General features: G+C 39.9%; 1 protein-coding gene across 16 annotated transcripts in view; it reads left to right on the forward strand.

Annotated features, from left to right (window-relative positions):
• The window catches only part of FOXP1 (forkhead box P1), a 553,244-nt gene that overhangs the window by 261,908 nt on the left and 263,653 nt on the right, over positions 1-27,683 (forward strand). The window contains exon 1 of one of the 16 annotated variants that reach the window (XM_081852744.1): positions 20,562-20,581. The exons of the other annotated variants lie outside the window; for them this stretch is intronic. The gene's annotated coding sequence lies outside the window, so the exon portion shown is untranslated. Of the gene's footprint in view, positions 1-20,561; positions 20,582-27,683 lie in introns of those variants that run through there. 16 annotated transcript variants of the gene reach the window in all.

Below are 27,683 nucleotides of genomic sequence, written 5' to 3' on the forward strand. Positions count from 1 at the left end.
TCTCTCCACACTCGTTTCTCTGTATGATCTACCGGAAGGAATAGCTACTGGTGAAGCAAAAACAAAAACAAATAATAAAAAAGCAATAACAGATTCCCTTTTAAAGTGCAGCTGTTGTTTGTTTGTGCTGCTTGACCATAAAAGTACAAAAGATAGTAATAATAGGGAGGAGGAAGGGAGAAAGCAGATTACCGTGTGCTATAAAGCAGAAAATACCATTTGATTTTCCAAACTGAATCAACTTTGTATAATTGTCCTTTTAATTATCCCTAGCGGCCCATGAAATTTGCAAAACAGAACATTTAAGGGCTTGATTTAGTTACATGGTGCACTTTGGTAATGGTCTTAGTAAATATTGTTTAGTACGAAAGCCAAGCTCAAATTTCTCAGTCTTATAGTGTCACTGAAAGCTCAGAGCAACCGGCGGTCACAACCTGATTCATGGTGGGTCGCAACTGGAGCACTACCACCATGCAGATATTTGGTAAAAGGTTAAAAAAGGGTCCCCATATGCATTCTTGGGTTAAAAAGTAGGTACTGAGTCCGAAAAGGTTGAAGATACCTGGCCATAGAGGACTCAGTAGTCAGGGAGCTAGAAGTTCATTTTCTCTCTAAAACTAAGAACAGAACAGCAACAGGAAACTCCTGACTCCACCCAGATATAACTTAAATACAGTGCCATCTAGTGACTAAGCTATATGATGACACTGTCCATACATCTTCTAAAGCTGGTTCTACAAGACTGGAGCTAACTCAATGATGAAAATGCAGAGCTTGCAAGTGAAGATGTCTCTTCCAGCTTTGCTTTTCAGGGATGAATTTGCTCCCCCAGCCCATCTGTCCAGTGAATAAGTGATTTGTAGTATTTCCTAGATAGATTCAGATTGCAGAAATACTGTAAAATGTTGGATGAGTAGTTTTCTCAGTTTCTGGGTTTTTGGAATAAAAATATGCTATATCTCTGCAAGTTAATAAATCACTTTAGTATGTGGTTTGGATGTTAATTACAACATGAGGTTGCAAGAAAACTGTATTTCCAATAAAACTCTTCCAAGCTTAAATCAGGAGCTCACTGGAAGTCCAAAATGTCCATTACCTGAAAAGCTGAAACCAAACATATAAAGTATACACTGCAGTTTTGAAGCTGCTCTTCTCTGTCCATGTGAAAATAAACTTGAATTCTCACCTCAGAAGCAAATAAGAGAAGGTGAAATTTGCTGATAGTTTTACTCCTTTCTAAAATTGGAAACACAAAGTGGAAGGTTAATAAGAAGAAAACCCTCTGAAGCTAGTGGTTAGGCTAACATTTAGCCTCCCAACTGAGGAGGGATGAAGGAGCTGAGCCAAAACAATCACAAAGAAACCAATCAGATCACTGTAGGCATTCTTGTTTTCAAAGTTGGTAGGAAATGGTTTTCTAAGAAAAATTGAATTGATGTTCTTTCTTTCCCTTTAGGAGCCAGTTTTCTGATCTCCAGTTAAGATGATAAACCTATACTGGACTCTAATTTCTGGTCTACAACTCAACAGTATTTTTATATATGTTGTCAGTTTCTATTTCTGCTGCACAACTGCATAGCAGTAGTGATGGCAGTTATTTAAAATATCACACACACCCCTGATTCATCCCTCACCGCTTTTTCTTTAAGGTGCATCAGATCTTCTTTTTGGAGAAAGAGAAAAGTTTATATTTGTGGATGGACTTGCCTCCTTGTATGTATTTGTAGCTCTCTGTACATTTAGTGTGGTAGTTAGCATTAGTTGTGATATGTGGCTATAACGAGTGGAGTATACCACAGAGTGTTTTATTCCGTTTCTGTTTGAAGTGGAAGTAATTTATCCAGTTGGTCACAGGCTGTGATTTGCCATTGCAGCAATCAGTTACCCCGACCCCTCATAGAACAAGCAAATCTTTCCTAGCAAGGCTTGTATTAATCTGATGCTTGAATGCATGCAAAAGTATATATAAACAGATATTGTCTTTGAATTTTGCAGTGTTCAAGACACTTTAAGCACTGTTCTGCAAATAAATTAAAACAGATGTGGTAGTAACACCTTTTACATAAAATGACCCAACAGGCTCATTGGGGATATAATACTGTGTAAACGTCATTGCACTTAATGTGGTTTCTTTCTATGTGTATTGATATCAACGATTATTAATGGTAAAGCTTTCTTACCAGTCTGTTTCCTGCTCCTACTGATTTGACAAGTCTGCAGCAAGTTTTGTAAGCTGCCTTGAGGTCACTTAGCGCATGCCAGTGGAGCTTAATAGGCCAAATTGCTTCAGCATTGAGCACATGTCGATGGGTGCATATGCACACATGTGCATGTGTATGCATACACAACATTGTGCTGTTACCAATTTTAGATATTATACAGAGATTGTGAAAAGTCTATTAAGGGTGGAAGGGGAGATAGTGGCCACAATATCACAGGAGATATTCCCAAAGGGCAGTGAGTCTTAAGTCATTATGTCCCGTGTAAGCTGGTTCAGCACAGTAGGAGCCTGTGGGACTTAATACCTTTCAGAGCAGAATTTATGTGTTGCAAGATGACCCAGCACTGCCGATACAGATGCTGGTATACAGCGTTGCATCAGTCTAATTAATATTATCTTACACACTTATTGCCTGGGTTGTAATCTAGACAAAGTTGAAATCAATGAAACTTACAAATGCTTAACCTTGGCTGAATCATGCCCACAGTTCTTCTATGTGTTGTCCCTTGGCATAAAGTTGGTATGTCTGCCTCAGAGCTAATATTGCTTGTGATAAAACCCACTAAGATAGGTGATGCAGTGAAGGGCAAGCTACTTCATCCAATTGTTTATCCTACAAGCATATTTATACAAACACTGTTGTGATGTTCTGTTTGTGATAAATATTTTTTGTCCAGTTAACTGTTTAGGAGGGAAATATTATTGCAGAATAAGAGCCAGTTGCTGTGGAAAAACCTAGTATATGCTAAATATTAATTTCATAGGAATAGGACTTTTTTTGTGTATCGTATCACATCAGGTTTTGTAAATATGCTTATAAGCAACATAAACTAAGGTTACCTGTTTTTGTTTTTGTTTTAAATGCACTTGATTTGCCCTTATAAAGTCTTATGTGATTGTGTTCTTGTAACATACTGAACATTTTCTTCTTTTGGAAAAAAGTAGGGCTGAGATGAACGGGAAACACAGTATTAAGTTCATTTTCATAAATGCTTATTGGGTGGTGTGCGAATGGCTTTGTCTGGCCGGCTAAACGAGGTGGGGGTAGCCGATGGGTCTCAAATCCTTAATTAGTTAGGGACTTGTATGTGAAGACCGGCTCTGGCAGATTGAGTAGACAAGACTCATAGTGGGTCCGATGGTCAAGAACACGGTTTCTACACATTCTGTAGAGGGAACTGAAGGGCGGATGGGGTTTGTCAGCCTGGGAAGGTAGCCCATCTAGGAGAAGGAAAGCTCTGATCCTAAACCTCCTTGCAACTATACTCATTCATGAGAAAGGCTTCTGGAGTAAACCCCGAAGAAAGATGCATACAAGCAATCTCTGTTTGTGTGCTTTCAAAGAATGTGCGCATTCAAAGAATGTGCAATCATGCACCAGTAGGCCTTTTTCAAACCCAGAAGAGGGTGTAATGGGGCAGCATGGGCTTATGCACACTCTGTCAGCATGCGCTATGACCTGGAATGCAACCCTGATGCAAACTGGGGGTTGCCTGTAGTCATTGCCTTGCAGGACATTTTTGGGCGCCTTTTACTCCTCCTGGCAACTCCTGCAACCAGGCTCCTGCCAAATGTATTGCTCTGTTTTCCTTTGGACCACACCACCAAGGTCGAGACGTGGGTCTTGTCGTCTGGGCAGCCCAGGACCTCCATACACACTGCCCAGACTTGCACCCCGGGATGCTAACACTGCAGTTTGACTTCACACCCTTAGGGACACTCTTGAGATAGACAGCAACAGTTGGGTGGTGAACAAAGTTGCGATTTCTGTCTGTGCTTTGAAGTGTTTTCTTACAAGCAGAAATTCAACAAGTTCAATTTCCCCTAAAATAAATGTGTACTGATGGGGAAACTCCTTTGACACAGGTAATAACAGCCCTAACTTCAAATAATTAACAGTGCTTTCACTTGTGTCCCTTCACTTGTGTTCACTTCTACCTAATTTTAAATTGCCTGCTGGACTTTAAGGCTCTTATGATGGAGTTCATGGTATCAGATGTCTTGGGTCACACTTCTCGAGAAGTGTTTTCTTTTATACACTTTAGTTAAGTGAGACCTATGATACTGAGTCAAATTGATTTCTAAATAAAAATTACCTCAAGCTCCCTGTCTCCATGTTCAGCGCTCCATCTTTCTTATAAGGAGGCTTATAAGTGCATTAAAGCAGTAAAAAATATTAGAACAATTGTTACAATACAGTAAAACCAACAGTCATCAAAGCATATTGAAAGCCGGAAGTAGTAGGGCTGCACTATTATGAAGTACAAGCTCCCTGTTCATAAAGTATGTCTCTCTGGTTGGGGTGGCGTGGGGAGTATTGCACTGTTTATGAAAGAGAAGCGCCATGGTGGAACTTGAGCTGGCAACCAATTCTATGGGCTTGGAGCCATTGCTGTAGAGGCTGTTCTCTTCTCCGCTTCATTCCTCGGTTCCTTGACTGAGGGAACGTCAAGCATTGGCTGTCCAGATGATTTTAGCCTATGTAGGGTAGGACTTAATGTGGACTCTCAGAATGTGCAAAGCTCAGAATAAAAGTTATTCAACAAGCCAACCACAGCATTTTGAAGCAGGTCTGGGAACTTAAGAGCTGCTTGTCATTGAGCTGTTGGTAGAAATAATGCTCTTGTTTGAGAGACAGTGAAGTCCAAATGTCATATTGGACTTGTACTAAATTAGGGGACTGTGCTCTTTAAAGAAAGAACAATAATTACTTGGAAGGCCTGTTGGAACAAAGATTAAGACAAAACAATTTGCCTGCTATAACACAAGACCAAAGCACAATATTAGAAATGCACAGTTGAATCTTGAATCCTTATGCATGCTGCAGAAAAATTCTTTTTATGATCTGGGTAGAGAGATTTGTTGTTTGCCATATTTTAGTGTGCTGTATCTCAGCTTGCCTGTTTATTAGAATCTATCTCTCTTCCCAGTTATGGGCTATGTAAACGTAAAAGTTTACATGTAAGCCTATTCCTTTCGGAATGTCTTGTCCTAGCAGTGGCATTGGCTGTTTAATCCAGAGCAGGTTCCAGCTTGTTCTGTCCTGTAATATGAAGGGCAGGGTGCGGGGTAGTGATGGCAAAATGATGCTTTTACTTTCCCTCCACTTTTCACTTTCCGTTTTGAATGCAGTATTTTTTATGTGAACCCACATCTGGGATCATACATTAAACTTGTGCAGCTGGACAACATAACTGCAAATTCTGTTACAGTTCATGTGATGAATGCAACTTGTATATGCTTCCTGCTGTTTTTGAACATTTCTGTCCTGCCTTTTGGTCTACAACCTTGTGCAAATTAATTGAAACAAACAATGTAGTTTATTGTACAAAACTCACATACACATGTACAAAACTCACATATACATACATTAGTAATGGATATGACCTCCGCTATTTTTAAGCAGCATTTGAACACGGTTTTGCGTGGAGTCTGCTTGTTTCGAACAGTCACTGTTGATTTTTGGATCCCTGTACCACACTTGAATCAGTGCCTGAATGAGCTTCTCCATAGTCGTTACAGTCTACAGCATGGAGGTAACTTTTGCATATAGCCCACAAATTCTCAATGGGATTTACGTCCGGGGAATTCCCTGGCCAATCAAGTACCTGTATTTGCTGCTCTGTTATGAATTTCTTCACTTTTGATGTGTGACAGGGGGCTAGGTCTTGCTGCAGTATCCCAGTACCGTCAGGATACCTCTTTTCCAGCTCTGGAATAACTCTCTTTCGTAGAACCTCAATATATTGTGGCGAGCGCATCATTCCTTCTATTGGCTGCAGGCTTCCGACACCATAATGATCAACTGACTTTTCGTGTTTGTTTTGAGTACAGGATTACAAGTAAGATAGAAAACATGCTTTGCTTCAATTAATTTGCACAAGGGTGCACAAGGAACCTCCTGATTACTTTTGACTTTTTGCACTCAGTTCTTCACCTCTGTCTTCTACATGCTAGATGAAGGTTTAATAATCTTTAATTGTGAAACCATAGATCCATGGTGGAGGAAAGTTTCAAAATATATTGATGTTTTAGGGAAAATATTGTACGTTTAGGCCAGGTATTTCTCTCTGCTTGGGGCACTCAACTCTGAGAGAGGGCTGTAACAAATAGCGGTATGTAGATTGCAGGAGCGGTCACGGTAATCAAGTGGTTAATGATGGCAGCACAGAAAGCCAAAACTCTATATGTTCTTGTATAATGCAGTTAACTGATATGGAAGAGGAGAAAAGAACTGGCCTTTTTAAGAGACAAAAATAAACTTGTGATACTATCTGGAATACATTTCTAGAAAAGGTTGTGATTATCTTACGGAATTTCTGCCAGTCTTCTTAATTAAGCCTTTTCTCTTTTTATCCTACATTTCCACTTTTCCTTCCTTCCTACTATTTATTCACTAAAAGCATGTGTCCTATCCTACTAAAAGTACAGTCACGGAGTGTGCATTTACTAAATATAGCATCCAAACAAGACAGTTGTTTAGGAGAGGGAAGGAGAGCGGGATAGAAGATGATTGGTTTGTTGCGACTGATATTACTTAACTTTTTTGTTAACTTACAACTTGGCAAAGATCAAATGTGGAGAACCAAACTTCACAACTCCACTATGGAAGTTTACTTCTATTTGTCACACTCTGCCGTAGACTAATAATTATTTTCATTTACAGATGGGGAACCTGAGTCACAATGCATGACTCAGTGCAAGGCCAAATGAGTTTTTCAGAGGAAGCTCATGTAGAATAGGGAAGACATCAGCTCTTAAGAGTTCATTCAAAAGTACCCAGCAAAATAAACTGGATAGAAGTTAGTTTATCTGCCAAAGAAACATGAAGGACTAAGTCAACCCTGATGGGATCTGAGGTTCCAGCCAATCAAGGTATTTAAAACCTGATGCCTACTCCTAAGCCTTCCCCTGAAGCTTTCCTTGCTGCATAAGATATGAAGGAAATCTCCAGTCCTGCAAACTGATATTAAATTGGATACTCTTTCACCCTTCCTTGATAAGGTACAGCAACGAAAGATGCAGGGAAATTGAAAGCGGCTGTGAAGAAGAAAAAATCCATGTATTTGAATCTACCATAAAAATGGTTAAGATAGGAAGGAGGATTTTCAGCACTGGTAGCAATAGCTTCATTGACGTGTTGCTGAAAATATAACTTTATTTCATATCCCCGCATACTTTTACTTGTGAATAAAAATTGTTGATGGATGTATTTGCTTGTTCCACTTGCTTACAAATACCATTGCTATTCAGATACGTAGATTTTCACAACATGGCTGCTGTGGTGTGTAGCATGGAACATCACATAGTTCTTTCCCCATTACCCTATGGAATGCTTGCATGTTGGAATGGAAACACTTTGCACAACGAGAGATAACTTAGTTACGGACTTTTTCTTCACTAGAGTTCTGGAGCAGGATGACAGAAAAAAACACCTCATACAAGTCATTTCAAGGGACATTCATTTGATATAGGTAACAGATACCTGAGAATAACTACTTGAATGAAATATCCAATTACCATGTGCAGTAAAAATGTAACTGGTGTGTGGGATACTCTCAAATCACAAACATGTTCACAGCAGCCGAAAGAAAACAGCACTCAAAGGAATAGTTTCTTTATAATGCTTAGATCTTAAAAGCACAACAATCTTTCATATATTCATGCTAAAAAAACAACTGAATTCTGGAGTGAATGACGCTCTGTGATAGGCTTGTTCTTACCCTATTCATGTCCCTAAAACTAGAAGTTTGCTTGTACAGTTCTGTGCTGATATGTGTTTATTTTCTTTAGCCTGTTTGCTGCTAACCATGGCTATGTTCACCCAGACAGTTGCTTAAAGGTTTAATAAGGTAGTGAACACTTTTCTGTTCTAAGATAGGGAGGTAAAGCTAAGAGGGAATGGAACTTTTGCAGCTGTTTCTGAACTTTGTTTCTGAGATGCTTCTAGTGTTGCTGTCAGTGTGTTCTGGCGTTTACCTTGACACAATTGGTGTGAAAGTGTGAAAGGGCTTTGAACACACTTAGAAAAGTTGGAAATTTATCTCAGCATAGTGATAGCAAATGATCAGCTGCTGATTTCTCCCTGCTGTACATCTAAAGGCTCTGTCCTTTAAAATAAATGGCATCATGTTAGGCAGATTTTCAGTCTAGGGAAAAGGGAACTCAGGGAACTCTAGGGAACTCCGGCTGTTGAAGAGTAAGGCTTGAGAAAGTGTGGAGAATTTTAACCTGATGATCCAAGGTTGTTTGAATTTTTTTGATACAAAGATTCATTCAATGCGTGGCACATCTGTGTTATCAGGGGACATTATTTCAATGCACTGCAGTCAAGTTTGCTATGGAGAATCCTTTACACTGGTGAAAACATTAGTAGAGTGGGTAATGATTATCTATTGCTTCTCACAAAACCCCATAAGGCAGTATTTTATTGCTGTTTTTTCTTTAAATAATACAAAAGTAGGGAACTTGAGATGACAAAGAGATGTAGAATAAGTTGCCATCATGTTCAAACCTCTTGGCTCTTCTTAGTTTGTATCCTAGATTCTCTACCATAAGTGATTGGTGAATCTCTCACCATAGCTGGGGACTTAGTGCGGATAATAAGAGTCCCATGATATTGAGGAATAAGGATATTTATTGTTCTTCCATTGATGGACCTTGTTCTCCATAGTTGTGTGGAACTGGTAGATTGTTGAACATGTTGTGTATGCCACTTGGCAATTAATAGCTGTGACTAATCAGGTGAAAGGCCATTTTAGCAAACTATATTTCATATTTTAGTATGAAATACAGTATTACCTTTTCATCTTTTTCTAATATTGCTTTCCAATTCATTTAAAACACTTACCTTTCTTGATGCTGTGAGATGGTCAGACAGCAGACTGAAATAAATCAATAATAAATGGTGAGCAAAGAGAACTGCTCATGTGAAATATATTTTTTAAAGGAATTAAGTTAACATATGGTCAGCTGAGTGGTGCAGTTGGTTAATTGATTAATTAGATTTTCACAGCTAGAGCCCAAGCTTCAAAAATGGTTCGAGTAATGAGGGTAAAAGGTTTTGGTTTCTTCTGTGTGCCAAGTGGAGCTTTGTCCTCTTCACAAAACAAAAAAGAACAGCATTGAACTAAGAACTTTTTTTATATAGAAAAAAATAGTTAGACATTCTCCATTATTGGCAGAGTTTTGGAGAACAGTTTGTGCACTGGCTAGCTGCTTTGAGTCCACTACTTTTTTGACACACTTACCAAGGAAATAAGTTGCATGTCTTAAACCTGTGGATTGGAAATTCAATTCTGTTTCCCTTTTTTATATAGTGTTCTGGCTTTAAAATATGATGAAGTTTTCTCCAGCTTAAGCTTTGACATTGACTCAATTAATATGTTACTAGACAATGCATTTGAGAAGGGAGCTGATGGGAGAAGAGGGAAGCAACCACTTGGCTTGTCAGAGTCTCCTAAAACATGTTTTGGGGAAGGAATTAACGTGATATAAGTTATGCATTGTGCCCTAGGGCAGAGGTTCATGGTTTCTTTACTTGAAATGCTCACTCTGGAAATGACCCTTTTAATGGCCTTTTTGCCATAGTTGATGCTGTGATAGTGAAACCACTTGAGTGGCCTGTGGTGGAAAAAGATACTGGAAGCTAGAATTCCCACTTTAGTAATTCAGTCATTAATTTTTTATGCAAAAGCAGCACTATTTCTACCAGGCCTATACGCTTGATACATGTCTGCACAGTTCTTGAGCTTTATGCTGTTCTCTTATAGACCCCCTTCTATATTGTGTGGACGCATTGCTTGTGCTGCCCTTGTATTGTTCTAGTGTTCTAAGAGATACTACTCAGAACATCATATCTACTGTTCTACAAATTATAATTAATTACTATGTGGAAAAGCTACTTGAAACAGAACCTACCTGGCAGATTTTATAAAATATAGGGTGCCTAATGCAGATTAGTGCCTTCATCTGGAGAATTTCCACCCCCTGCCACAGATTCTTAGGAAGGGCACAGAACTTAGCAGAGTGTATATAAGTGGGGAGCCCTTATACACATTACAACTGCTGCCTGAGGACTATTCCATGCTGTCTCTGTGTGGCAGTTGTAATATGTAACTGAGTCACGCACCTCATGATCCAGTGGGTGGGATACCTAGGGATAGCATTTTTCTATTTCCGCCTGTTATGAAACCATGTATTTTGGATTTTCAGCCCAGGGAAGTAAGATGAGACAAATTGGTGGAAATCATATGACGCACACTCTCCTATGAGAAGCAGTAAAGGACACTATGATTGATTTTCAAGGATGCCACCCATATGATTTCCTTCCTATCTGAAGAAGCGTGTTCATAGTTTGCAGGTTCCCATCACTGAAGGCGCAAGTGGTCTTGGTGACATGGAGTGCCTTCCAACAGGCTGGTGGTCCAACTACAAGCCTGTCTGGAAGAGGGTAGCTTGACTGCAGTTATGTATGCTCTGCTAACCTCAAGAATGGATCACAGCAGTGCACTTTACATGGAGCTGCCTTTGAAGGCTGTTTGGAAGCTTCAAATAATTAAGAATGCAGCTGTCAGAGTACTGAAAGGTTTGGTGCAAGCTGAGCATGTAACACCAGTTTTGTCACAGCTGGATTAGGTGACTAGAGCTCAATTCAAAGTACTGGCGTTTACCTATGAAACTCCTTATGGCGCAGAACCCAAATAACTTCTGGAGCACCTGCCTCAGTATCAGCCTTCCCTAACCCTTAGGGCTTCATCTGAGGTTCCTTTTTCTGGGTCCCTCCTTTCAGGGATGGTTGGAGGAAGATGAAAAGGGAGATGGGCCTTTTAAGCTGCGGCTCCACCTTTGTGGAACACACTCCCCAGTGAGGTCTTCCTGGAATCTTTGTGGACATCTTTTTAGCTCCAGATCAAACGACCTTTCCCATAGTCTTTTCAACTGTGCTGGTGGTGTTTGCTGTTTGTTGTGCTGCTGAAGCTATTTGCTGTTGCTATTAGGGGTTGCTTGTGGATTTTTATGGACTTCCTGTGTTTTTGTTATAATGTATTTTACCTATCCCTATGCTATTAAATATATTGTATGTCCCCTGGAGACCCAAGCTGATACGTCCACCTGGCTGCTGGCGCTGCTCACACTTTTGCCTCCTTAGCCTCAGCTGCGATTCCAGGTTGTTTATTCTAAAATGTAGTATATGGAATGCCAGGGCCAAATGCTGCTTAATATGTTTTAGTTTTTTCATCACCTTTCCTACTACGTTAATACACATATTTTTATTGCAATGGAGAAACTTCCATTTTTTTTCACTGACTCAAATTTCTTAAATTGCATGATTATCTAATGTTGTAAAGAATGTTTTTCATATTATTGGCTGAACTTTTCTCTATGGGTTGGGAGCAAAGCTGCCCTTGCACTAGCAGAAAAAGCACCTTCTCTTCATGGAATGGTTTCCCCCCAATTAACAGAAGAGCATGGCATGAAAAAGTGACCCCCAGATCCAGAGCAGTTCCTACATGTGTGCAAGCCCTTGTGTGACACTTTGTACAAGATAATTCTCAGTATATTTTTATGGAGCACTTCCCTTCATATACTACAGCAGCCAGTCCTGCTTCTTACCAAGATGCATTCAAGCAGTCTCCCGTTTGCTTTTCCACAAGAGTTCATGGAACAGCACTAGTGCATTTTCTCCTTCCATTCACGTTTCTTTGGATCCAAGCCCATTTGTTTTAAATATTAGATTTCCTCCCCCCCTCCCCAGATCCCTCTGCTAAGATTCATTGGACTGTTTCACTGTAGGTATGCATGTATGTGTGTACATGTGTGTGATATATGTATATAATTGAAACAAATAAATCCAATAAAATACTTTCTGCATGAGCAGAATGCAAGAGCAGGAGCTCCACAATAATAACAACAATGATGATGATAATATAGATAAAATCATTTTGTATTTGAATATATTGATGTATTATTTACCCCAACTGTAAAATTGAGCATTGTGTTAATGCATTTTATACGGATCGTGCTGCTCGATGAAATGGCTAATTTATTTTAGCATATACATAAATAGCTAGCAGTTTTCACCAGGACAAGCTAATGAAAATGATGTTATGAAATTGTCTATAGTATGAGGAGTGATGGAGTCAAGTTTATTATTGGTTGAGTACTAGGACGTTAGTGAACTGGCCATCATGTCTTTGAACTTTTGAACTGCTAGTTGTTTGTGTGATTCATTGATTTTGATATCTCCTTGTGTTAACTTGTCCTTTTATTCCTTCATCTATCCATCCATCCATTTATTTATTTATCTGTCTAGTTCTTGCATGCAAGGCAGTACAGAGAGAGAAACACAGGGTCTCAACTCCCTGAAAATTCAGTAGCTTGGAGAGAACTGGAGGCAGGTTTTGAAAGAACTCTGTACCAAAATTCTGGTTCAGGGTTACATAACAAGAAAAGGGAGAATTAGTTTGAAGAGGCTTGACCTTGCAGGTGTCTGCTGTATTTGTATATTCTCTCTCTCCCCCCCCCCCTCCTTTTGCTCAGTTTGTTCCCCCTACCCCTAATGCCTCCCTATCCCCTGCTTCTCAAGTCCCAACCTCCCTTATCTCCCTGGTGCCTGAAACACCGGGGGGGGGGGGGGGGCTCACTGAACCCTTTTGTCAGCTTCTTTTCCAGAGAATGTCTGCTTTGTCTCTCATTGTCTGGTGACTTATGCTGACTGGTAATGCTACAAAATACTTTTAAATGACCTGACCTCATGTCATGTCTTCCTGGAAGGGTAACTGCTCCAGGCAGCCTGCTTAGGTTGGGCGAAGACATGGGAACTCACTTGCTTGCCTCTACATGTGTGTGTGTTCTCCACATGCTCTCCCACCCCCCCACCCCCAACTGCGCTGACTTCAGATATGTAGATTTTATACTCAGCTTGCACCTCTAGATGCTAATCTCTTAGGCTGCAGTCTTGTGCCCTGTTCGATTGATTTCCTGGTCTTTCACGATTTCCAGAACTTAAGTGCTGTCTGTACATAAGTGTGACTGATGTCAGTGGAACATAACTCTCACATAAGAAGGCACAGGTTTGCAGCCTTCATGTGGGGAGAGTCTGCTTTTTTCTGATCCTGGCAACTTACTTTGTAAGTGACATTGTGGTTTTGAAATAGCAATTGGTGTAAAAAGTGTGTCTTTTAGAATGTGTTCTTTTTTGTGTGTTGGGGTGGTGGTGGGTTGTTTCTGGAGGAGCTGCTCGCCTGTCAAATGCTTAGTAGTGCTGCCTCTAATTAAATAACTTGACACCTGCCTTTACTGTTCCGAATAAAATGCTTTTAGCATGGAGAGCTAGCAGACTTGCATGTGCTTGCCCAACTCACACATCTAGTAAAGGTGAGGCTGTTCAGTGGATATGCTTGGACTCTAACTAGTACCTTTGGTTTGTGCCTTTTAAAAAGATAGTCATTGTTAAACAACTGCATTTAGTGTTCTTTATCCTGCTTAATAATTCCGTAGGGACTTTCAAAAATACTGGTTGTGCATCGTAATAATTAAGTTGCCATGCCTCTTAGTGGGATGCTTAAAGCTTTCCCTTTTTTCCCCTTTTTTCCCTCTTGTCATAAAAAAAAAAGATTGGGGGGGGGGACCTTTTAGAAAGAAGTTTGGAAGCTGGAAATGCTTGTTTCTTTCCTTTACCTCCCCACTCCCTCTTTTTTGTTTTCATTAAATGAAGGCCTGTTTGAACTAGAGCACAAAACTAGTGGGAACGGCTAAAAACAGGGCAGACACCAACACCATTAGCCGAAAGAGAGAGAGAGAGAAATTCCATTTCTTTGCAACTATGTTATTGTTTACTTTACCATACACATCCTAATATGGTTACCTCCCTGTCAAAGCGGCCGAGCCAGGGGCTGAGGGGCCCCCTCAGGGAGAAGCTTCTAACTGCTTCACAGACAATAAGAAACAAACGGCACAACTCCACAAAAGGCTTCCCGGAAAATAAGTGTCAAGTAAATCTTAAAGAACTCTGCCTCCTGACACACAGCTCTGTGTATGTAAACCTGCTTTATGCCACCGTGCAGCCCAAGCTGAGATGCGTCTGTTTGGAAATATGACTCACTGTGGGTATTTTCCTTTTCTTTTGGGGGGGTTTTCTTTCTTTTAAATTAATTTTTTGAAAGCTGTGGATTGACCCCTTGAAACCTGTCTTTTGCATGCGCCTTCCATGAGCATTGTTTGCCGGAGCCTTTTGCTAGGAACATTAAGGTAAGAATGTCGATTTAGCCCGGGACGTTTGTCACTCAAACTAATAAGGATACAGACGCTGCTTTAAAGCAAAGCAAAACAAAAAAAGCAAAGCGCCCCCCCCCCAATATTCTGCCTTAGGTGTCTCAGACCTTCGTCCAAAGAGAGGTGTGTTGTTTCTCTTGATTTTCATGCCTACGTCCTTTTAAAATGCCACTAGTTGTAGAGGCTGCCAGAGCCCAGAGGTGCACTCAGTCCTGTATAAACAGTGCCACAGATGCAAATACGTTGCTGAGACCAATTGTCAGCTAGACCAATTTCTTTTAGAGGCTTTTCTGTTATTTCTTCCTTCACCGTCATCTTCTCCACTTGTGATTACTCTGAACCACCCTTGGCTCTTCCAAAATCTTTGCAGTCTTGAGGCTTGCCAGTTATTATCTGCAGGACCAGAACAAAGGTAGGCTGTTAAACTCTGTGCTCCGGGGGAGGGACAAGTTATTTTTGGAGGATTGTCTTCCTAGTGCATGACTGGCTGACCTAAAAGGGGGGGGGGGAATCCTCCTCAGAGTGTAGGAAAGAGTAAGCGTGCACTCATTCAAGAAGCTTTTTATAGTGGAGCCTCTTTCTATACAATTAAAGAAGCAATGTCCTTTTAAAACAAAGTATTATTTTTTTTTAAAAAATGATGGTCCAAATCCACACTGGTAAATATGTACATATTTTAATATGTGTATTTTATTTCTTTTATAAACAAGGCAGGGTTGTGTAAAGCACAATTATTCTTTTGGAGGTGCGAGTTTTTATTCAAATTCTAAGCTTTCATTGGAATGATTAAGTGATGGTGTCTTTTTTTTTTACACATGAATGTGAACTTTTTGGATGGCATGCTACTAATATACTTGTCTGTATTAGTGTAACCACCACTACTACTTCTTCTTCTTCTTCTTCTTCTTCTTCTTCTTCTTCTTCTTCTTCTTCTTCTTCTTCTTCTTGTAATTGTTGTTATTTCTTTTTGGCTACTCAGCTCCAGCAGGATATTTTCTACTAAACATCCCCGCCCCCCCTCCTTAGGTATGTGTGGTATTTAATGTAAATAGAGAAATGAAAAGCAAAACACAGGCCCCAACTAAGAAGATTCTAACAATCTTCACTTCAGAGAAACCTAAAAATCTAAAACCTGTCCATGTTGATTCTGGAAAATGCAGTGGTCAGTATCACAAATAACTACAAGGATATAAAGTCCTGTGAAGAGATGATAAGTTAACCCGACCTGAGAAATTCCTACTTAAGCGGTATAAATGGCAAATGTGGGAATTTGCAAAGATGAAGCAAGGTACTAAAAAAAAAAAAGCAGCCTGCTGTTACAACCCCTAGGACATGATGTAGCAAAAGTTAAGCACTTTAAAGTCCCATGGATATATACCGGAGAATTAAATACAGTATTAAATCTTTCCCATTGAAATCAATGAATTCTAAAGCACTTAATAGTGACTTGACTCTACCCCTGTTGTTTACTCTGGCCATTTCTATAGTCAATTTTCTGATTGACTTAATAGCTGGTTGGGTGTGTGTGAACATGCACATACATGTGTGCACACAGATAGATGTTTATTCTTTTTGTACATTCCCTACTGCCTTTCCCCCTCCTTTTATTTATTTTTCATGTGAGATCTATAGGCTGATACTAAATAATTTGAAGCTTTTTAAACAAAAAAGCAAATCAGTGAGCTCTTGTATTCAAAAAATATTCTAACCCCCAAATGCTAGAAATGGTGCAATTTGAGGTAATCATATACACAGTATATATGAGTAGTGCTATATAATCAATGTCATCATTTGCAAAAATCGAGAAATGCTTTTTTTAAAAAAAAAATTATGCGTGTTGTGTTCTGTTTTTTTGGAGGGGGACGTTGAGGGAGGTAATAGGAATTAGTAGCCTTTAATTAGACATGGAGAAATTCACATTTTACAGGGATTTATGTTAGAACATGGAATGGCGGGTGGCTTGTTTCCTCATTATGAATACTCTCTGCACATAATGAGGTTCATCATTAGTTGATGGAGTGAATTTGCCCTAGCTCTACCTTGAAAGGCACATAATTTACATACTACTTCAGAGCTCAGGCTTTAATGGATTCCTCGATGAATAAAATGAAAAGCTACTTTCTTTAAATCTTTGAACACTGTTTTGATAATATCGATTTAATAAGACATTCAGTTTGCTTGTTAAGTATTTTTGCAAGTGCATTCTCGTTTTTGCCACAAAATACATATTTTAATGCTCAGAGTTGGACAATGATAGTCCAGTGACACAGATGTAAACAAAAAGGGGGTGAGTGGGAGAGGGGTTTATTTTCTTTAACATTGCCGATTCCTTTGACACTGCTGCTTTGCAATTATGGTCATGTGTAGTCTCGATTGTTATCCAGATGAACTGCCAGAAAGCTTGCTTATAATATTTTAATATTATGCAGCGTGCTTCTTGATTCATTAAGTTGCATGTGGCACGAGGATGATTTTTTTTTTTTTACTGTACATTTACTGTATGCATTTTAGCAGTGATTGATCTATAGAAGCACATTACTTGCTCTCAGGCTGACATTGACAGAACCACTAGCACCACCTCTCCATCTATTTTAATGAGACCCCAAATCCCCCACTCCCACCTCCAAAATCTGCTGTGTACATATGATTAAATTAAAGGAAATTGAATTGTAGGTTGCCTATTATGTTATCATGTCATCAACTTGCTAGAGTACTAGTATACAGGGGAAGTGTACCCAATATGCCCTTCCCTCCACCCCTTGTTTCCTGACCATAAGCCTTTTAGCCATTTTATAAGGGAATTAAGCAGAATCAGAGTGCAAGGCATTTGTATGTACAGTAGCAAGTTTCTTAAGTTTCCTTCTTGCATGTCACAGCTTCTTAGATACACCTTGGAAAAGTTAGGAAAATAATGATTTTTGAGAAGTCCTTTACTGGTGGCAGACAGGACACCTGTGCATAGGGAGTTCGAGTAGTTCAAGGTCAAAATCGGTAACTGGATTTTGCCTCCATTGGTTTCAGTAGAGTAATTATAAGGTGTTCAGACTTGTTTTGATAGAATGTTTTATTTCTTTAAAAAGATGAACATATATTAACATTAACAGAATAATCTATGTCATCCTGTCTTTTTTTATTATTAAAAAAAGGCAATTTTCCTCAGCTGCAGACCTGTCTACTTGAAAATCTTTTCTCTGTTCTAAAACATATATTTGTTTAGGGAGTTTTCATTGAAGTGTACATGACAATTACAGCTGTTCATTAACAAAATTGGGTATTTGTTTTAAACTTTAACCAATCACTTTGATATGCTAATTATGGTGTAATTTAATTTGAGCCCTGTAATGATGATGCCGTTATTATGGACATAAATGATGCAGTTAAACTGAGAGTAATCTCATTTGCATACTGTACATGCCAGTAAATTAAGCCCTTTCTTCGTCTGCCTCAGCTTTAATTTTCCACTTCTTTTCACACAGCGCCTTTTCAGCCACTCTCTTATAAGCCCACTTTGTAATAGTCCTGATGACTGTTTGATGTGGAGAGTTGGTGCACCACAATAATGCAAGACACAAGATGTAACGTTTAAAGGATTCATTATCTTACTGAGTGTTCCCTTAAGAAGCTGGGATTAACAGGGGGGTGGAAGTGTCTTTTCAGTATTCAGCATTACAGGCTTCCAGATAAACAAATGCTGAGTCTTTTGGTACCCTTGCCATCTTTAAAAAGCACACACATGTGCAATGAACCCTCGTATACTGTTTTGTTGTACTAATCCTGGGATTGAACTGTTGCATATTAACTACTGTAGTAACTATGTATGTATGGAGTTGTGTAGACTGAAAGCACTATATGGTACATTAGTAATATAACCAGGCAAATTTTAAAATCAACTATATTCAGAATGCCATCTTGGCCTATATTAGATGGGCATTCTAATAATTATCTTTCTATCTACCTATTCTACTTTGTATTTTTTAAAATCTGATTTTATTCTTTTTTGATGTTGACTGGATCAAACATTAAGGTATTTTAAAGAACATTTCAATGTTAAGCATGTGTTATAACTACTGCTCATATTAACATCTTTTGAACACATTAGAACAAAACACAAAGGTGCCAATTTTTGTATTTATTTACTTCTAAGATTTATATACTGCATACCTAACCCATGGATTAGTTTGCCATATAACAAAATACAATATGGAGAAGGATGCCTTGAAATTAAGAAGTCTGATTAGTTTTATTTATTTTTCTTTTGCTTTTTTTCTTGATAATATTGTTACATTGTTAACTATCCACAAAAGGAAACACCATTTTTCCTTGGAGGACCGGTATGCTGCGAGAGGTTTCTGTTAGCTAAAGATTATTATTAGGCTTTTGGAAATCTTGTCTTGAACAACATCCCATGACCAAAAATAGTTTTGTGCTGTTGCCTGTAAACATTCACATTAGTCATTTCCTGGGTGAATCGTATAAAAAGATTGAGCAATACTATGCTACCCCCTCCACCCTTTTAAATAGTACACAGTAAACAAAAGAGATGTTCCGTACTTGGTTTGCCAACTGTCTGTTATTTAATGGTTCTTGCCTGCACATTAGTTTAGCTTATGTGGCTTCCATATTGGTTTCATGACAGATTGGTTTTCCAGTGCTCTATTTCATGGGAAGCTAGCCTTCTGGTGTTCCTACTTCAGATTCAAAAGCAATGGAGTGCTGTTTCTCTTTGATTCCATTGGGTGTTCACTCCCCACCTTTATTATGGAACAAAATAATTGATCTCAGAATAGCTTTCTTATATCCTTGGGACTTGTGGCCCCACAGTTTCCAAGGTAATCTTGGAAGATTTCCTTAAAAACCTAAAAAGAGCCCTGCTTAGTGGGGCCAAAGGTCCATCTTCTCCAACATTCTGTGTCCTCAGTGGTCAGATGCATCCAGAAGCCGCACAAGCAGAACACGAATTGCGTAGTCCTAACCCTGCTGTTGCCTCCCAGTAACTGCATACTGCAGCTTTATATTGTACACACCATACATTTCAAATACATTTTAAAACACCTTGCCCCAATAAAATGAATCCTGAGATATGTAGTTTGTTCAGGGTGCAGGAAACTGTAGCTCTGTATGCGTGGATAAACTACAGTTCCCGGGATTATTGTTGTGTGTTTCTTTTAAATATATGGTGGATGTGTAACTTTGATCCTTGGACCTGTAGCCATGGGCAATCAGGAACTGCATGCAAATGAGTGAATGGATTAGCAGAGGATGGATGGAACTTCTTGATTTTTCCTGAACCCAGCATCCAAACCAAGCAGGCTCCTGGTGGCAAGAACCCCACCCACCCACCCACAACACCAATCCATCATGTGGGGCAGTCATTGACAGGTCTTCTTGAATTTGCCTAAATGCCTTTTAAAGCCAACTATACTACTGACTTTAGTGACTTTAGTGGCTCTTAGACATTCTTGGGGCAGGACAGGGTAGTCGGTTGTGGAATATTTCCACCTTGACACCATCCAATGGAGTGACACCTCTACTTCTTAACTGTATAGTGGATATGAAATCTTTTTTACAATATTGTAATGCAGTAATGGCAATTGGAAAGCTCAGAAAGCAGCCCTGTTATCTAGGCTAGTAGTTGTCATGTTCTATTCTAAGAACTTGGTACCAAACACGTGAAACCCTCAGGACATTTTCTTCATCCAGTTGCTTGATTCTATCTTACATAGAAGTAAGTGCAGCTTGAAAATTTCTATGGCCATTTACATTCTCATCCTGAGTTTCCCGAGATCTCACAACTGGTGATTGCATCCTATGCCCAATAGTTCATCTTATTGCACTCTGTGCACTCCAGCAATCTCCATATACCAAAGCTGAGCTGGAAAACCATAGATGTAAAAGCCACATCTGTCAAGTAAATGTATTAGCCATTTGCAGAAGAGGAGCTGTTGGCTTCAGGTTTTCGACAGACTTAAGTATCCTCCTCATACTTGATGGCTTCTTCTCGCTTTTCTACAGGATAATATATATCTACTTCCCAAGAATGCCATGTTGCACTGAGAAAGGATTTAGATGGTAGCACCTGCAAAATGATGTTATTTTGCCTAATTTTCTCTTTCTATTTTCATTGTCCAGTATTCAGGCAGATGAGATTGCTGATTACATTAAAAAGGGACATAGTGACTTCACTCTTGTTGCCTTCTGAATCAAGACTTACTTATTGCTTCTTTTTTTCTTGCATTAATTTTAAATCTCATCGAAGTTGGGAAAACTGAGCCATGGTGCAATAGGCCACAATCTAACATAGGATTAAATAACCCAGGAATAGGATCCACTCCTTAGCTGAGTTTCACCTCCCACCCCCAGAGCTTTGTAAGTTTGGATCAAGTTAGCTAACTGCAAACCTAGATATGCTGCCTGCTTCCCACCTTCAGATATCCCTTCTCAGGTGGGAGATTGCCCAGGACTGAGCAACTTCTTGCCTGAGGAGGAACACCTTTAAATGTGTGGGTTGGCTTGGCTTTCAGCCTGAACCATAACTGCAAAGCTCTCCTGAGGCAAGACTCTGCTTAGTGCCAGAGGCCAAGAACGATCCAATCTGCACTTTCGAAGGTCTTCCTCCTCAGGTGGAAGAGGTGTTTTTTATTGGTGTACAGCTGATTCCCCCCCATATGATTCAGTTCCCTCTAATATAAAACAATTCCCCACCCCTGTCCCATAGAAGCTAAGCTTATACATTCATAACTACATACACACACATTCTTCCTATGTTACCCTTGCCCCTGTCTTTTCTCTCCTCTGTTGAAATTTAGGTTGTCAGTTCCTTGGGTCTGGAACATGTATTTTTCTTAGGTTCATAAAGCAGGGATGGGGAAAATTTAGCCCTCTAGATTTTATTGGGCTACAACTTCCATCATCCCTTATCCTTGGCTGCAATTAATGGGAATTTGAGTCAAATAGCATGTGTAGGGCCATGTTTTTCCTATTCATACTGAAAATTATCATGAATGACACTACATAAATCAGGTGTGGGAAACCTTTGGCCCGCCTGATGTTGTAGAACTACAGCTTACATTATCCCTGGCCATTGACCATGCTTGCAGGGGCTGCTGGGTGTTATGGTTCATCAACATATGGAGAGCCAAAGGTTCCCCACACCTGACAAAAATTATTAACTACAATGAGAGATAAACTTCGGACACTTCCAAAGAACTTGACCAACGGAAGGACAAGTGAAATGATCTGTCCACAAGACCTCTGCCAAGTGCTCAGGTTTTGGTGGATCTAAGATAGAATATTCTACAATTTGGTGAGAGCTAGCTGTATAAAATGTCTACATTCAATATAATAATTAAACTTTGCCAATAATTTGGGATAGACTGTTTGCAAATACCAGGTGCGGAGATGTTACACTGATGCACCAAATATATCTGTGGAGCTTTTGGAAGAATAAACCATGGTTATAGACGTTTTGCAAAATTAAAAATTTCCTTCCATATTAGAATTAGAGTGTGCTGTACGGCCATTAAAATGAGTTTCATGTCATAGAATCTGTGTCAAAGGGTCAACTACATGTGATGAAATGGCAAGAACAATTATTACTCCTCTTTCAGATCAGAGAGTGAATCATTGCTGTTAAAGAGTGTGAAAGTGACTATTTGGACTAGAACTTTTAAAAGCCTGAGGGTGGACCGGGCGAGGGGCGGGGACCTCTTCCCTCTAGCCCACTCTAGAGCTTTAAATAAAGGCATATCCTGGGAGTTTCCAGCATTGCTGGCAGTTTTCTTCACTCAGATTTCACTCTCATTTGTAGTTATGTGGTATTTCCATTGTTCCTCTTCAGGTTGTTTTTCATTAACATTGCTGTAGGTGGTGATTAGTCACTGGGAAGGATTTTTGCCCACAGGCAGAATTGGGCCAGGCCACATTAGATGGTCCTTTTTTTATATACAAACGTAATGTAGTCCGATAAATTCTAAATATTATTTAGAATAAGTATAAGTTGTAATTAAAGATCCATCAGTACCATTGCTACAGAATCTAAAACTCTTTCCCATTGTCTAGGTAATATTAGAAGATCCAAGAGATCAGGGGAATATGTGGTTGCAGCACTCCCAGGTTGTCTGAGGGGGCCACCAGAGCACTTTGTGTCATGGTGGACCTGCAAATCAGGTCAACTGCCCATAGGTGGTCCCACCCCTTGGGCTGCTCAGTGACTGGTTTTTTGTTCTAGCTAGACTTGGTGACTGTAACAAAGTAAGTGGCTGTGTTAAACCAAAAAATGCCTCTGTGCAGTCTGTTGCCCCCATGCTTAGTTAAAGCATTTTTAAATTGGAAGCCAACTAACTTTTTTTTGTTTGTTTCATTTAATTAAACAACCCCACCACCACCACCTTCCATCTTACACTTTTTGGATCAGATTGATTATTAATTAGGATAAAGTGTTTACTGTCTCACAGTAACCCTCTCCATTTCCTCCTGGAAACAGTGAACAAGTTTGGAGGGCAACTTCCTCATTAGCTGCCTCCAATTCCTTTTTGAAACAGAACGGTGATCCTCCGTTTTCTTATGGGGGTATTCCAAGCTAAAGGCCCTGGAGCACTTGCTCCAATTATACCGTGGATAATCTGATGTTGGGAAGATAGAAGTTTCAGGTTACAGAGCCAAGCTTGGGTTTTGCAAGATCAGTTGGAGATCCCAAGGAAGTCATATGCTAGTCTGACGGAGTCCCGAGTTCAACTAAGCTCTTATATATCTCTGGAAACGGAACCTGAGAAATATTACTCCTAAAGAAATCTGTGGTTGGAGCTCTGAACTATAATGTCTTTGTATGGATAGCCTTTGACTGTATTTTATGCTTTTTGAAATGAGAACTCCTAGGAAAGTGAATAGCTTCAATTTAGGAATGTCAGCTAATTAAAACCCCTCAGTCCTCTCACATTCAGAATCTAGTAACTCATCCACCTCTTCACATATGTTTCTGGAATTGACACTCACTCTGTAGGTTTGACAGGCTTGGGGGGCTATGAGAACTCCTTGCAGATTATCCATACTCAGGGTTGTCAGAGAACATAAGAAGAGCTTGCTGGATCAGGCCAATGGCCCATCTAGTACAACATCCTGTTCTCATGGTGGCCAATCAGATGCCTGTGGGAAACCTGCAAGCAGGACCCGAGTGCTAGAGCGTTTTTCCCTCATGCTGTTTCAAGATAATTGAATACTTGTGAAGTATTTAGAAGCATTCCTGACTCAATGACAGGAATCACTGTCAGAGGGACCCAGGTGCTGGGTTATAATATGCTCACCCACAGCCAGTGTGGTGTAGTGGTTAAGAGCGGTGGACTCGTAATCTGGTGAACTGGGTTCGTGTCTCCACTCCTCCACATGCAGCTGCTGGGTGATCTTGGGCTAGTCACACTTCTTTGAAGTCTCTCAGCCCCACTCACCTCACAGTTTGTTGTGGGGGAGGAAGGGAAAGGAGATTGTTAGCCGCTTTGAGACTCCTTAGGGTAGTGATACAGCGGGACATCAAATCCAAACTCCTCCTCCTCCTCCTCTTCTTCTTCTTCTTCTTCTTCTTCTTCTTCTTCTCACCCATACCTGTTCATTCACAAAATGGTAGGATAGAATGTTCTGCAGAACTCATTGCTTTCTGGGTCCTTGCTTCCTTCTTGTCCAGGCTAAAAGCCATTTTTTGGAGTAATGCCCATGTGCTTTGGATGGGTAATTTTCCAAATAAACCTCATTTCCTGGTTTCAGCATGCACTGTATAACTTTTGTAATCTTTCAACCTGGAGTTGAAGGTCTTTCAGTTTTTTGCTGGGACAGTTCTAGAAAAGACAGACATAATGCATATGCATTTCCCCTTCTCATTCACAGTACCTACCACCTTATCACAACCTCTTGCATTTCACCATGTGAATTTTTTTAAAGAAACCGATAGTTTAGGAAGTATTTCAGGACAAAGCTTGTTGTCTGGAAAAATGGTCCATACCACACAATCCCAATGGAATAAAGTTTGCACAGGATAACTTAATGTTAAACCCTTTATTTTAATAGCAAAAGAAAATATGATATTTAATATTTTTCAAAAGGAAAACTAACATACTTTTTTTAAAAAAACCTGAAGAAAAACCCAATATATGCTTGAAGTGACTTGCCAGGTGTGGCAGAACTGCTACACTAGCTTCTCTGCAAGTGGTCACTGTTGATTATTAGGTGGAGTGGGATGAGGTGGCAGGAGGACAGTGCAGAGTAAACACACTCATTTCCTTTTTCTAATATGGTTTTGTACTATGTCTTGTCTTTTTTATGCACTTTCCCTGATCCTCATATGATGCAAGTTTGTTTAGTCTGAAGCAAGTTTGTATAGCCTGAGTAGATTGCCTTTCCTTTTGGTAGCTGGAGGTGTGATTAGCCAGCTCTAGTGTCTGAGGAAAGGGCTGTAGCTCAGTGGTAGTGCATCTACCTTACATTCAGAAGAACCCAGGTCCAATTCTTGGCATCTCCTGGTAGGGCTTTCTGGAATTTTGCCAGTCAGAGGAGACAGTACTGAGCTAGATGGACCAATTGGTCTGACTCAGTAGAAGGCAGCTGCCAATGGCCCTTCCTATTTCACTCTTCACTTGCCTGTAATTCACTTGTGGCACTTCACACGCGGACATATTTCTTGTTAGTAATGTGGTCTTGGGTTTTAAAAAGGGCAGGAGCTGGGTGAAGTCTATTGTATGAAATTTTGCCTAATATTGCATGACACGACATTCACATTTCATGGAGGACACGTCCTAGATTGTTTGGAAAGGCCTAGGACAAAACTCTCAAATTAAATTTCCTGAATGAACCAACGCTGAAATTTGAATGGTTTTTGTTTTTGTTTTTTACATTTTGGATGGAAGAAAATAGTCCTTCAAATGTCATGTTGTTCATTTGTTTAGCCATTTTAATCAATGAAATTAATCTAAGTTAAGGTCAAGGATTCCTCCCTCCCCCAATGCTCACAAACGAGTGTTGTTGTTGTTGTTCTTGTTGTTAACTCTGGAAATTATGGAAAATGGTAAATACACAATCAGTTTGGCAGTCAGTAAAGGGGCACTTTTGATACACAGTTCCGAAGCCGTGTTAGGGTGTGTCCCCACCACAAGGTCCTTCCGCTTCCACCCATAAAAAAATTCTTGCTCATCTTTGCAGGAGGGAAATTTCTACTAGTGAAAAATAGCAGAATAATTATTTGTAATTCAGCATTGCAAGCTTTCCTGCATGTAAAGCAGCAGTCTGGAATGCTCAATAGTTAGTAGGCTTGTTGGCATGGAAGGACCCAGCCTGTTGTTTGAAATTGAGTCCTTCCCAACCAGCCCACAAAATAGGGCTGTAGCAGATGTACTAGCTGGGAAGAGCAGTGCTATAAATAGCAGACTGTAGCCCTCCCATGCGAATGGATTGTCAGGGACTGGTAGGACACCAGGGGAAGCGGGGCTGGACTCTGAGCAGTGGGGGAGCAGTGGTGTGTGGGCATCTGTACCAGCTAGGAAGCAAGACTCAGAGGCAGGGGAAGCCTCAGAGCCAGAGGAAGAGGGAGACCGGGCAAGTGAAGGGCTGGGTGCTTCCCCACCCTCTCTTGCACCACTGCCTCCCCACCCTCTCTTGCACCACTGCCTCCCAGAACCAGGAGACAACTGAAGCCAGAAGAGCAGAGGCAGCTTCTACGCAGGCGTAGTCTCCAGCTGTGTGTTTGCTGCCCACCAGGGGAAGGTACATAAACTGGTAGAGGGGGATTGGTCCCCTGTTACTGTGACTGCTCCATAGAATGCGAATCTGGGAATAGCTTCCCAACCACTAGATTGGTGTGCATACGAAGTTGGAAACAGAATTGTTAGAACCTAAGGCTAAGGTATTATCAAGAATGTATAACTTGCTGTTAAAATGGAACACACAAGACGAAATGGTTAAATCGGTTATGATAAAGTGGGCACAGGACATTGGGCATAACATTATGTTTGAGGACTGGGAAAGGTTGTGGACCACTGGGCTGAACTTCACTGCATGTAATGCTTTGAAGGAAAATGTAATGAAAATGATATACAGATGGTACATGTTAAACTTGCCAAAATATACCATTCGTCTGATAACAAATGTTGGAAATGTAAAGGAAATGAAGGAACATTCTTTCACCTCTGGTGGACTTGCCCTAAAGTGAAGGCCTTCTGGGAAATGATATATAATGAGTTGAAAAAGGTATTTAAGTATACCTTTACTAAGAAACCAGAGGCCTTCCTCCTGGGTATTGTCGGCCAGAAGGTGTTAAAGAAGGACCGAACATTTTTTATGTATGCAACAACGGCAGCAAGGATACTCATCGCCAAGAACTGGAAAACTCAAGATCTACCCACACTGGAAGAGTGGCAGATGCAGCTGATAGACTATATGCAACTGGCAGAGATGACTGGCAGAATCCGAGACCTGGGAGAAGAAAGGATTGAAGAAGATTGGAAGAAATTTAAGACTTATTTACAAAAATATTGTAATTTGGTTGAACGTTAAGAAGGATGCTTGATCATAAATAACAGGCCACCACTAAATTAGACTGGAATTTGATGATAAGTCAGATTAAGGAAAACATAAACCTTTTGGAGAATTGTTAGATTATATTTAAATGATTGGATATAAGATTGCAAATAAGTTGATAATTTGCTTGAAAAACTTTTCAGCGACGTAAGTGGGAGCAGAAAACGTGAGGAAGTCCAAAGAAGTTATGAAATTATGTTACGATATAACCAATGCTGTTTATTATCTGTGTATTTCTTTTATAAAAAAAACCTTAATAAATATTTATTAAAAAAAATAGATTGGTGTGCATAAATATGCAGAACTGTAGAAGTGGCTGTAAGTGTTATCTGTGAGAATAAATAGTAAACTATCTGCCGTGTCCATTTGTTTGGCTGGGAAGCACCCTTGACATTGGTGTATTAATACACAAGCAACATACCTTGCCCCTTCACACAATAGTTAGGACTGTGTCAATTCTTCCAACTTTATTCCTCAACCTAATGAAAGGGTAGCTGCAACTGAAATCTTGAAGAACCACTACCAGTTGCAACAGGCAATGTGGTCTAGATGCATCAGTGATCAACAGCAACTTGCTACCACCCTGCACCCATACTGTATCAACTAGCTTTTAATAGTGGGCAGGAACTCA

The sequence above is a fragment of the Podarcis erhardii genome, assembly GCF_964252035.2.
Source record: "Podarcis erhardii genome assembly, chromosome: 2".
Lineage (NCBI taxonomy): Eukaryota > Metazoa > Chordata > Lepidosauria > Squamata > Lacertidae > Podarcis > Podarcis erhardii.